This window comes from Vombatus ursinus, unplaced genomic scaffold (genome assembly GCF_900497805.2).
Source record: "Vombatus ursinus unplaced genomic scaffold, bare-nosed wombat genome assembly UNPS02014774.1, whole genome shotgun sequence".
Taxonomy (NCBI): domain Eukaryota; kingdom Metazoa; phylum Chordata; class Mammalia; order Diprotodontia; family Vombatidae; genus Vombatus; species Vombatus ursinus.
The window spans coordinates 17,128,243-17,140,445 of record NW_020954552.1 but is presented as its reverse complement, the minus strand read 5'-3'; the positions used below and the strand labels follow the sequence as shown (position 1 = coordinate 17,140,445).

Below are 12,203 nucleotides of genomic sequence, written 5' to 3'. Positions count from 1 at the left end.
TACTGCCACCAGTCTGGTTCAGGCTGTCATTATTTCATTCTTGTTATTGCTACATAAAATTCCTACCCGATTTCACACTTGAAATTAATATTGCTGAACACTGTTGCCAGATTTACCTGTAAGTAGCACAAAGAGAGTACGCTCTGATTATGTTTTGGCCATTGACATGAAATATGTATGTATGGAGTGCAAATTCATCTCCTTTCTAAAGGAGAAAGTGAAAAGGCTGGTGGAGTGCTTCTTTCTTCATAGAATCACAGAATTTAAGAGCTGGAAAGGACCTTAGTTTCCATATAGTCCAGCCTGTATTGTAATCTCCTCTATAATCCATAAAGACCCCAGTGGAGTGACAGCATTATCCCCATTTCACTTTTGGGGAACTGAATTGGGAAGTTTTTCTTGATATGGAGCCTAACTTTAAATCTTTGCAGTTTCCGCCTATTGTTCATTAATTCTGGCCTCTGAGTGATCTTATCAGTTCACATGGGTTCAATCATTTCTATGCTCGTGATTCCCAGATCTGTACATTTAGCCCTAATCTCTCTCCTGAGCTACAATCTCACATCACCAGCTGCTTATTGGATATTTATCTAATATCTCAACTGCAGTGTGTCCAAAACAGAACTCATTAGTGCTTCTTTGGACATATGTACCTAGGAGTTGAGAGTCCATGCAGAAGCAGAAGCCAGTACCCCACTGGGTACCCTTCTACCCCCAACCAGCTGGAAATCTCTAATGGGAACCACATGTTGGCTAAAGCAGCAGCAGTTCACCTTCCAGCAGCAGCCCCACCATCTGCAGTTACATTTCTTTCTTGCTTCCCCCAGGCAGCCAGCTAGGATTGCCCCCAATGGCTATCATCGCAGCAAGAGTAACAGGGGTTCAACTCTTGGGCACGCTCTTGGTTGTGCCATAACTGATGGCTTCCATAGTGAGACTAATTCCAATCTGATAAGTCCTTGTCAGGAGCCCCGGTGAATGCAAGCAGAGTATCAGCAGCAGTTCAAGCCCCTGACACTGGTAGATAAAGCATTTCTTAGAATGTGCCCAAACCGGGGTGACCTCAAGTTGTATGAGCAATTCAGTGAGGTGTTCTAGCGGTGCAAGTTTGCAGATTTGTTATTATTGTTCAGTCAGTCACATCTAACTCTTCGTGATCCTGTGGACCAACTGTCCATGGGGTTTTCGTGGCCTCAGTACTGGAGTAGTTTGCCATTTCCTTCTCCAGTGGATCCTTTTTTCAGGCAATCAGAGATTAAGTGACTTGCCCAGGATCACATAGCTAGGAAGTGTTTGAGGCTGGATTTGAACTTTGGTTTTCCTGACTCCAGGCCCAGTACTATATCCACTGAGCCATGATCTGCTCAGTTTGCAAATTTAGAAGTAGATGAGCCTAATTGAGACTTTCTAAAAAAGATACAGAAAACTAACTGAAGACCAAATCTAATTTAACATTAAAACATAATTGAGTCAGTCAGGCAACAAGCATGTCTTAAGAGCCTAAAGAAGTCTGAGATCACCAGTACTTTGTTTCTTTGTCTATTTGTTGCCAGTAGTCTTTCATTTCATAGCTCCCTGGGAGGGAGGAGGGTAGTCTCATCGTGCAGATAAGGGAGGCGATATAAAATGTTGGGATTAGGCAAAATGCTTTTGTGGTCTCATCAAAATGAGTGGCTGTGATGCTAACTCTCAGTAAACAGTATCTTCAGTTATGGCTAATAAGTCAAATAATTTCCTCCTGGAAAAACAAGTCAGCAAACAAATCAGAGCTCATTAACTTTCTCCCCAAACCCAACTGTCTTCTGAACTATCTTATTACTGTCAAGGGCACTACATCCTCACAGTCACTTGGGTTTATAGCCTTGTTATTATCCTTGCTTTTTGTTGTTGTTCAGTTGTTTGAGTCCTGTCTGACTCTCTGTCACCCCATTTGGGGTTTTCTAGGCAAAGATACTCAAGTGGTTTGCCCTTTCCTTCTCCAGCTCATTTTGAGATGAGGAAACTGAGGCAGACAGGGTTAAGTGACTTGCCCGAGGTCACACAGCTGTAAGTGTCTGGGGTCAGATTTGAACTCAGGTCCTCCTGACTAGGCCTGGCACTCTATCCACTGAGCCACTTCTTGTATATCCAATCAGTTGACAAATCTTCGTGTTTTCTCATTTCCCCTTCCACAACATCTGTTTTTCTGTTCCCCCACACAGATACCACCCTGCTTTCAGCCTTTCTTTCCTCTCACCCAGAGTATCTCAGTAACCTTGTAATTGGTCTTCCCCGCTTCAATTCCCTCTCCGTTCCATCCTATCCTTTATGCAGCTGCCAAAGTGTTTTTCCTAAAGTGCAGGCCTGACCGTGTCACACTCAAACTCTGCACCCTCCAAAAGCTGCAAGGGCTTCCTATTACCTCCAGGAACACATATAAAGACTTCTCTTGGACATTTAAGACCCTTTACCAACCTGGGCCATTTCTACCTTTCCGTTACTCCCCTCCACACGTTCTACAGTCCAGCCAGACTGCCCCTCCTTCTGTTCCTCACGGGAGATGTTCTGTCTTCTGTCTTTCTGCTTTTGTTGTACCTGTTCTTTGTGCCTGGATTACTTTCTATTCTCCCCTTCACCTCTTCCTTCAAGACTTAGATGCCACCTTCTGCAGAAGGACTTTCCTTGTTCCCCCCTTCCCTTATGATAGTACTTTTCCCTCAAAACCAAAGGTTCCTGATTTTTTTTTTGAGTCATGGATCCTTTCAGTAAACCTGTAAAGTCTTAAAATGCATAAAATGAAATACATAGGATTACAGAAGAAATTCTGTATTCTTTATTCAATATAATTGAATAAAGCCAAGTTCACAGACCCCAGATTAAGAATCCCTGCTTTCAGGTTACCTTTTAATTTCTCTGTTGTGGGTGCCTGCTTATAGACATGTTTTCTTCCCTCCTAGAACACAAGCTACTTGAAGACAGAGACAGTTTTTGGCTTATTTCTTTGTATTCTTAGCAATTAGCACAGTGCCTGGTGGCCAGTAAGCACGTAATAAATGCTTGTTGATTGATTGATTCCCCGTGACAGCCTTTCAAGTACTTGAAGAGAACTATGATAGCCCCCTTGAGCTTTCTGTTTTTCAGGCTAAACATTCCAGATTCCTTCAACTGACTCTATTATGGCATGTATTCAGGGGCCTTCACCATTGTGGTTGCTTTCCATTGGAGACTCTCCAGCTTATAAGTATCTTTTCTAAGATGTGGTGCCCAGAATTGAACACAGTCCTCATGATCTGGTCTGACCAGGACAGAGTATGTTGGATCTACAACCTTCCCCCCTCCCCTCCAGGAAGCTATGCTTTACTTAATGTAACCCAAGATCTCATTAGCTTTTGGTTACCATATTACCTTGATGGATTATATTCTAGAATATATTATTAAATCAATGGTTTATAATTATTTAGAAAATAAAGCAGTGATTACCAAGCGATAGCATAGCTTAATCAGGAACTAATTAGGCTAATGAAGACTAACCTCATTTCCTAAACTGTCAGTCAACCAAATTTTATACATTTCATACACACACACACACACACACACACACACACACGCACGCACACGCAAGTGTGTGTGTGTATGTATTATAAAATATACCTAGATTTAGGTGAAGTGTTTGATTAAATATCTTAGACTGTCCTTATGCATAGATGTGCATTGATGAGATGACAGTGTAGTTTAGAGCATTTAGAATTGATTGAATGACCAGACTCAAAGTAGTACTTTAAGGGTTCAATTTTAGTGTGAAGGGAGATCTCTCTGGTGAGTCAGTGTCCTAGGCACAATTTTTGAGGAGGCCTTGTGTTTAATATTTCTATCAACAGCTTGTTTGTCATCTGCAAAGATGACATGAAGTTGAGGGAGAGCTATTGTGGTAGATGTCAGTCAGGATCTCTATAGACTAGCATGATAGATTGATTCTAATAAGCTGAAATTTAATAGAAATAAATATAAAGACACATTTGGGCTAAAAAGAAATCAACTGCAAAGGAACAGGGATAGGTAGCTAGTTAATGGTTCGTGTGAAAAAGGATCTGGGGAACTTAGCAGATTGTAAGTTCAGCATGGCATGGCTGTCCCCCCTCTCTCTGCCCCCAAGCTAATGAGAGCTTGGGTTGCATTCAGAGAGGCATGGTGTCCCAGATGAGGGAGAGGGTAGTCCTGATGGATTTTCCCATGGTCTTATCAAATCTAAAGTATTGTGTTCCGTTCTGAATGCAATGTTCAAGGAAGGAGACAGGACACTGAAGAATGAATGTCCAGGGGGAGGTGATAGACTTTGAGGTCATGCAATAAGAGGATTGGCTGAATAACATAAGGATGTTTAGCATAGAAGAGAAGAGGCTTGGGGAGGAAGAACTGATAGTAGTTTTGAAGCATTTGGAGGATTGCCATGTGTAACAAGAATTAGACTTTTTTTAGTTCCCAGAGGCTAAGCTGGGAACAGTGGGTAGAAGTTGCAGAGACAGAGTTAGCTTGACAGAAGAGAAGATTTTAACCAATAGAACGGTCCAGAGGTAGAATAGGCCATGTCAATAGGCAGTGGGTTTCCACATCACTGGAAATTTTCAAGTACTTGTCAGATGATGATGTCAGACATTGCTCTTGAGGTATGTATGTGTTGGACTAAGTGATGGCCTCCAAGGCTACATCTATCTCTGATTGCCTCTGATTCTGAGACATTACAGAGTGAGATACAGGAAGGGTGAGGGAAAGTTGCCTTGTCCTCTTTAATGGACTATTAGCTGTGTGGTTGTATATTGCCTTTCAGACTCTCAACACCTCTATCCCTGAGTTGATTGTGAAGCTTGAGGGGAGGACCAACATAGCCTTTCATCCCCACAAGTTTGGGAGCGGATGACTTCACACTACACTAGCCCTCACTCCTATTTATCAAGGAAGAGCTGGGATTGAGGAACTGGCCAAAAATTAAGCTTTTAAATTTTCATTAATAGAATAACAAAAATAATTCTGCCTCCCTCCCTGGTTTATAAGGTATATGTTGCTCCCTTTAGCCTGTCAGTCAATCAGTCAGCAAATATTTATTAAGTGCCCACTATTGTGCTAGGCAATGGGGACATTAGTGAAAAGAATGAAACAATACATGCTCACAAGGGGTTCACGTTTTAAGAGGGAAGACAAGTACGTATATAAATAAATACAGCCTAAATATAAAGTGGATAAATACAAATATATACAAAGTAATTAAATAAAAGTTAGTTTTAGTTTGGGATTTTTTTAGAAGATAAAGTTACATTTTAATATAGGAGGAAAGGGTAAAGACACCCAAACACCATCCAATGGCTCAGATGTCCCCTAGGCTTGGAGGAGGTGGGTGTCCTATGGATCCCCCACCCTTCCACTCACACCCCTCACGAGGGGGCAGCAGAGATGATGGGCACAATTTTCTTCCTTTCACAGGAAAATCTAGAAAGGATAGGAAAACCATGATGGTACTAAGAAGCCTTGTTGCCTTCTAGTATTCTCAGAGTCTGCCAACATTCATTTTACCACTAAATTCATGTTAGACTTTAGGGCTGTCCCACAGGAGCTCAAGGAGGAAGGTGGGCATAATTGGGGGGAAGGGGGAAGAGGCAGGCGCGTAAGGGGTGGGCCAGGCTGGACCAGAGGTGCATGTCCCACAGGGACCCGTCAGGCTGAAGTAAAGCAGAAGGGAGAGGGAAATGGGGCTCTCTAGTCCCTGGTTAGCATCTGGGGCATCTGTAAAAATTTAATGCAGAAGAAGTGCTTGAGCAATGTCCTAACGGAAACCTGAAACACAAATAATGACAGAGTCTGTGTGTCACCCTGTGACAGAGCGCAACGTTGACATGGACACCTCTGAAGAAATGTCATCTGCTTTTGAGGGTGTTTGCCCTTTTATAGGTTCTATAACTACACAGAACTGATCCAGCCTGGACACATGATCCTTTAAGGATGAAGAACGATCTCAATCCCTTTTGTGAAAATGTCTCACTCTTTTTTAGTGTGTGTCCCAGGGCGTACACATGCCAACTGGTGAAAATGTTTCAAAACAAAAACCATTATAGTTTCATTCTTGCTTTACACAGAGAAAGATTCTTTATAGCTAAAAGTACAGTATTGAATGACAGGACACAGAGGATATAATATCCATTCCGTCATCTCTTTGTGCAGTTTACATGGAGAAACCACTCACAAATTAGAAAGTCATGTTTACACAGACAATGCCTTATGTGTCATAGTATAACTGCAAAGGTAGGGGGAAAAACACAGCTTCTTATAGTGACTTTAGCCCATAATGTTATTCATATTGTATAGCTACAAATGGAAATATTACTTATTTGAAATATCTAGGCTTCCTTCTTTGAAGTACTAATGTACCGTGATGAAAGAATATTCAAAGTTCTTTTTTTTTTGTCTTACAGGCCACAGATTCCATTACATGAAAATAAATTGGAGTGTGTTTCTTTTGAAAGACCTCTCTTTGATTTGACACTATCTTTTAGGAATTTCCAATGTTGTAAATTTGATGTGGTTAGATGTGGTCTGAATTTTTCAACTTGTAGCAAGTGATAACACAAGTCGTTGTCCTCATTTAATGATATGTTTAAAAATGATATAAAATTATTTTTTAGCACTACCTGTACTTAAAATGATGTTTCCTTCATTGAAATAGTGCTGAAGGCACTCCAAAATGAAAACAGACTACTTGCTATTCCCAAAGGCCTCTTGCCAATTTCTGTCTCTGTATCCATGCTTGAGTCATATCACCATCTGAAGTACCCTTCTCCAGCCTTTCTGCCCATCTATGTGTACTATTTCCTTTAAGACTTGGCTTAAAAAAAACAACCTTCCAAAATTCATCTCCTAGAAATCCCATTTTATTTTGCTAACTCTTGTGCTCCATATTTCCCCTGAACACTTGCCTGAGAATAAGGGTTACTGAATTCAAGTCCATGTTCTTCTAGTAGTGATCTCAGAAAAGTCACTTCAGTTTTCTGGGTCTCAGTCTTGTCATATATGAAGTGGGCATGACAGTGTTAGTCCTGTCTACATCATAGGATTGTTGGGTCAAATGAGGTAAACTACCTGAAAACTCTTTGTCAACTGATATATACTTTATGTAATGCAAAATGTTACTATTATTGTTATTGTTATTATTATGAATGATTAGATTTAGATTTGGAAGAGATCTTAAAGATTCTAATCTTGGGCAAGTTAAGCCATTCAAGCTTGAATTTTTTTCATTTATAAAATGAGGATGTTGGACTACATGACCTCTAAGGTCACTTCCAAGTCTAAATCTATGATTTTATTATCTTTGGAGAACTCTTTCATTTTAGTAGATGAGGAAACTGAGGCCCAGAGGTGAAGTAATTTGCCTGGAGTCATATAGATAATAAGTAACAGAGTTGAAATTTCAAATTGGGTCTTTCAGCTCCATATCTACTATTCTTTAAATGACATCATCCTATACTTTGCTGTTGTTCAGTTATGTTGGACTCTTCGTGACCCCATTTGGGGTTTTCTGGGCAAAAATATTGGAATGGTTTCCCATTTCCTTCTCCTGCTCATTTTACAGGTGAGGAAATGGGCAAACAGGGTTAAGTGACTTGCCCAGGGTCATACAGCTAGTAAGTGTCTGAGGCCAGAATTGAACTCAGGTCTTCCTGACACCAGGCCTGGCACACTATCCATTTTGTCACCTAGCTTTTTATCCTGTACTTATTCACACTTTTATTCTGTAATTGCTTCATGTGTTTGAATCTCTTGCATTCCTTAAGGCCTTATTACTGAGTACTTAGATTAGTTATAGGCCTACTATCTGTGCTCAGGAAACACCTGTTGTATAAATGAAAGGCAAGTAGACATATAACCCGTATGATTTAATTTTTCAATACTACCCCGGAACAATGAGATGGGTCATCTGATTTGGCTAGAAGAGCTCTTATTTAATAATTTTGCTTTCTTTCTGTAATACTTATCATTAACCCTAAGAAAGCGAAGTATGATTTAATTTTTTATTTATCAACCCTATTTCTTCAATACTCTAATGAATCAATGGTCTAATCAATGAAATTACTTCTTCCTTTGGTGTAGATCATAGTCCATCTATGCAAGAATCCTGTGTGATTCTTGTTCATGCCTTACCATCAGTATTCCAGAGACTGCCCAATGCACTAAAAGACTTCTTTCAGGTCTTTTATAATTTAAGGAATACAAATATAATTGCTAATTTGTCCCTCACTTTTTTTCTTTAGCTCACCTTATCCCTTTTTTGTGTCTTTTATGCAAACAAAATATTTTCTAGATCTTTCCCACAATTTATCGTATCATATAATTTTTTAAGAGTTATATTAAAAAGTTGAGAATATAGAATAATTTCTAGCATGCTGGGAATTTTTAATTGGGGGTTACATTTTTTTTTTGATGAAGCAATCGGGGTTAAGTGACTTGCCCAGGGTCACACAGCTAGTAACTGTTAAGTGTCTGAGGCTGAATTTGAACTCAGGTCCTCCTGACTCCAGGGCCAGTGCTCTATCCACTGCGCCACCTAGCTACCCCCATATTTGTAAAATTAAGTTTATTAATACCAGTGTAGATTGCTATATTACAGTACAACTGTGCAGCATTTTAATCTCTGTATAAACCTTTTCAACTCATTCTCCCAGTTAATTCTTTAGAGATTATTTATATATATATATATATATATATATCAATCATTCCTTCAGACTCTTTGGAGAATTTTTTTTAATAGATTCCAAGTTGGACACAGTTTAATATTTTGTTATGAGATACAATTTCAAAAATGTCCTCAATTTTATTTTTATATTTTTAAAAATACAGTTTTATGGTACTTTACATAACACATTTATTCCCAAATTCCAGTGTGTAAATTATTTTTAAAAAATTACATCCTTTGTTAAAAACTTAGGGGAAGATATATTTTAAAGTAGCTCTGTGGTGAGTTATTTATGACACAAGGGAAATTTTTTTTGTTTTTTTATATTTTTTAATTTCTTGATCTTTTTTTAAAAATTTATTTATTTTTAGTTTTCGACATTCACTTCCACAGGATTTTGAGTTCCAAATTTTCTCCCCATCTCTCCCCTCCCCCTAACCCAAGATGGCATGCATTCTGAATACCCCTTCTCCTAATCTGCCTTCCCTTCTATCTCTCCCCCCCCCTTTTCTTATCCCCTTCCCCTTCTATTTTCCTGTAGGGCAGGATAGATTTCTATACCCCCCTATTTGGGGAATTTTAAGAGACTTCTACCAATAGAGATTTATGTACAATTGTAAAAAAAAAAAATTCCAAAAGGGAGGGAGAAAATCAACAACTATTATGTTAAAATCATTTTCATCAGCTCTATAGCACAGTGTTGTAAAATGTATGTTTGTTTCTGGAAACACTCCCTAAAATTTCATTGTCTTGAAAGGATAAATTTGATATTTTAAATTGAATTCGCCATTATTGGCTTTCTTTACAAGTTTGTAATATGGCATTTTGTCTGTTTTTTGTTATATTGTTGGGAGGGGAAAAGTTACTTACAACACTGTATCTTAAACTTAGAACCAGAGTTTTAAGTAATGAAGCTGTATCCATCAGCCAGTAAGAAGAAAAAATAAAATCCCTTTCTGTGGGAAAACTTAGTGATCTTCAGATTTTTTCCTTTTGTAAATCTTTTTGACCCATATCACTACTCTACCAAGAAAAGATGTTCCAGTATTTTTATGGAATTGTGAGTGGAAAGGAAAGTCCAGCAGCCAAGAAAACAAGCTAATACTATTGATAAGTGGGGGCGGGGATAGAGGAACAAGTCAATAAGCACCCAGAACAGTCCTTCACAGTAATTTGTCACTTAATGAGTATTATTGATTCCCTCACTGTTGAGTGCTATAAGGAGCTGATAACAGAGCTTGGGAGCCGGGGAAAGAGGAAAGCAATAATGACAGTGTGGGAGGAAGAGGTGTGTACAAATGCTACCACCAAACATGTTTGGGATATAACAGCTCTGTTTACCAGTGCCAGAAAACTGCCTTAAAACTCTGCATAAGTATGAGTTATTATTGCTATTACTTCTGTTATTATTGTTCCTGAAAATCTCAGGATATTAGAGACATACTGGTCTAGTATGGTGTTCTCAGTGAAGTTCAAGCAAAAACTTGAATGTGTCTTTTATTTCTCAAATCCCCTACTACATGCCTATACTTTGCAATTTTGATAGTGTCTCAAGTTCCTATCAATACTAGTTTCATACTTCAATTCATAGGTTTTTCTGACAAAATTAAGTAGAATGAGAAGCTGAGACACTGAACATTGGAAAGAAAATAACCTTGCTAAGCTAATATAATTTTTACCCTCTTATGGAAAAAAAAAGACATAGGCCCATGCTTGAATTCATTGTCTCCTTGGGAATCTTTAACATTTACATAGACATTCCAATTTCTTTTACTTGGTGCATTGATGGTTTTTGTTGGTTTGAGTCTAGATGATTAAGACTCAAAGACCACAGATTGCCATCTGTTGATTTTTGGCAGATGGATTCTATATTGGTTCCCCATCAAGTGATTTCTATAGTTTGATTTCATTATTCTCCCCTATAAAGCAGAGGTAACATAGATGACATCTACATTTTGCACTTGAGCTGAGATGATGAACAGACTTGGCAGAAATCCTTGGATTTTAAAATTTGCTCATTAAATAAAATGTTTAAGTTGGGGGAGTACTAGTCTAGGAAATATAATCATTTCAAGAGTAATTCACTGCTCTGACTGCCTAATTACACTAAAATTCCTCTTAAAAAAAAAGCAAGATTGAAAAAAAATATTTCCTTGTAAAACAATACGTACTTTTAGTAAGTGTTAAGTATTGATTTGATTAAGAGCTTTCTGGCCACAGATTTCCATGCTTTATTTCTACTAGGCACCCAAGTGCCACATTTGTTAGGTAGTTGTGTTCTGTTGTTCTGTCTGTTAGCTCCACTAACTGGTCGCTGCTGGTTTCTCATTATGCCTTTCTTGCCATACACATAAGATATGATCATATAGAACCAAAATTTTTAAAAAATTCTCCATTGTAATATTTACTCCTATACAGATAGAACTTGTGATATATCTGTTACAAACATTTTAGTACTGACTCAGAACATGAAAGTGATTAAATTAAAAATATAATTCAAGAATCAGTGCATAGTTCTTAAGTTTAGCTCTGGGTGTATTATCTTCACTTTGCTCATTCTTATAAGATTTAATTTTGTAAAGAAACTTTATAGATGATTTAGCCCAAACCCCTGCAGGCCTGGAGAAGTGGAGATTTACCTTTGGTCAAACAGTAGAGCTGTGATTGCTGAATCATTGTGGGGAGTGGAAGGAAGAATGCCCAAGAATGTCTATTAATTTAACCACACTAAGTAGGGAAAGTAGTAAGGGAGGCAGGATTCAAAAAGCCACAAAACTATGTAAAAAATAGGCATCTATTTTTCCTCTATCATCCAAAGCCCAGGTTGTAGATACTGATTATCAGCCCATGGGATTTAACTCAGAAGGAATGCCTGCTAAAGTGAATAGATGATTTACTTGATTTTGGAAGAAAAATAGTAGATCTTATATTTGGAAGAAGAAACAGTCAAAGTTTACAAAGAGAAGCAAATATGTATAACTAATTATAAGAAAAAATTTTAATTAGCCATTTCCTTATTAAAACAGAAGGTAATTCTTTGCATTTTTTTGGCTCACATTATGAAATTATAGTTTAGCTGGGAAGTAAAGTTAATGGGTCTCAAAACACTTTGTATTTCTCTTAGGCAATTAAAAGATTCTCCTGTATATTAGTAGCTTGTGGAAAAATGTATCACCTCCTTTATTAGAATATCACCTGGGCTACCCATTCTCACTCCTTGGTCCCTGCCCCCCAGATTTGCTATCCCCAAGTTCAAGGGATACATTCACTCAGTACCATAGTTCTTAAGCCCATATCAATGTATTAACTTTTATTCTGGAGGACATAGTTAAAAACAGAGGCATTTAATGAAATAACATAGCAAATAAAGATATAAAGAAGGAACAATAGAATGTTCCTTCTATAAATTTTAGGCGTATTGTTCCCATACATATACTATCAGTACAGAGAGTAATTATGCATAGGGAGACCATTCATGTGTAGCCAAGATATATTTGTAAGGGAG

At 38.1% G+C, this 12,203-nt stretch overlaps 1 protein-coding gene across 3 annotated transcripts in view; it reads left to right on the top strand.

Annotated features, from left to right (window-relative positions):
• Window positions 1–12,203, top strand: part of RASGRF2 (Ras protein specific guanine nucleotide releasing factor 2) — a 318,717-nt gene that overhangs the window by 103,002 nt on the left and 203,512 nt on the right. The gene's annotated exons all lie outside the window — the stretch shown is intronic.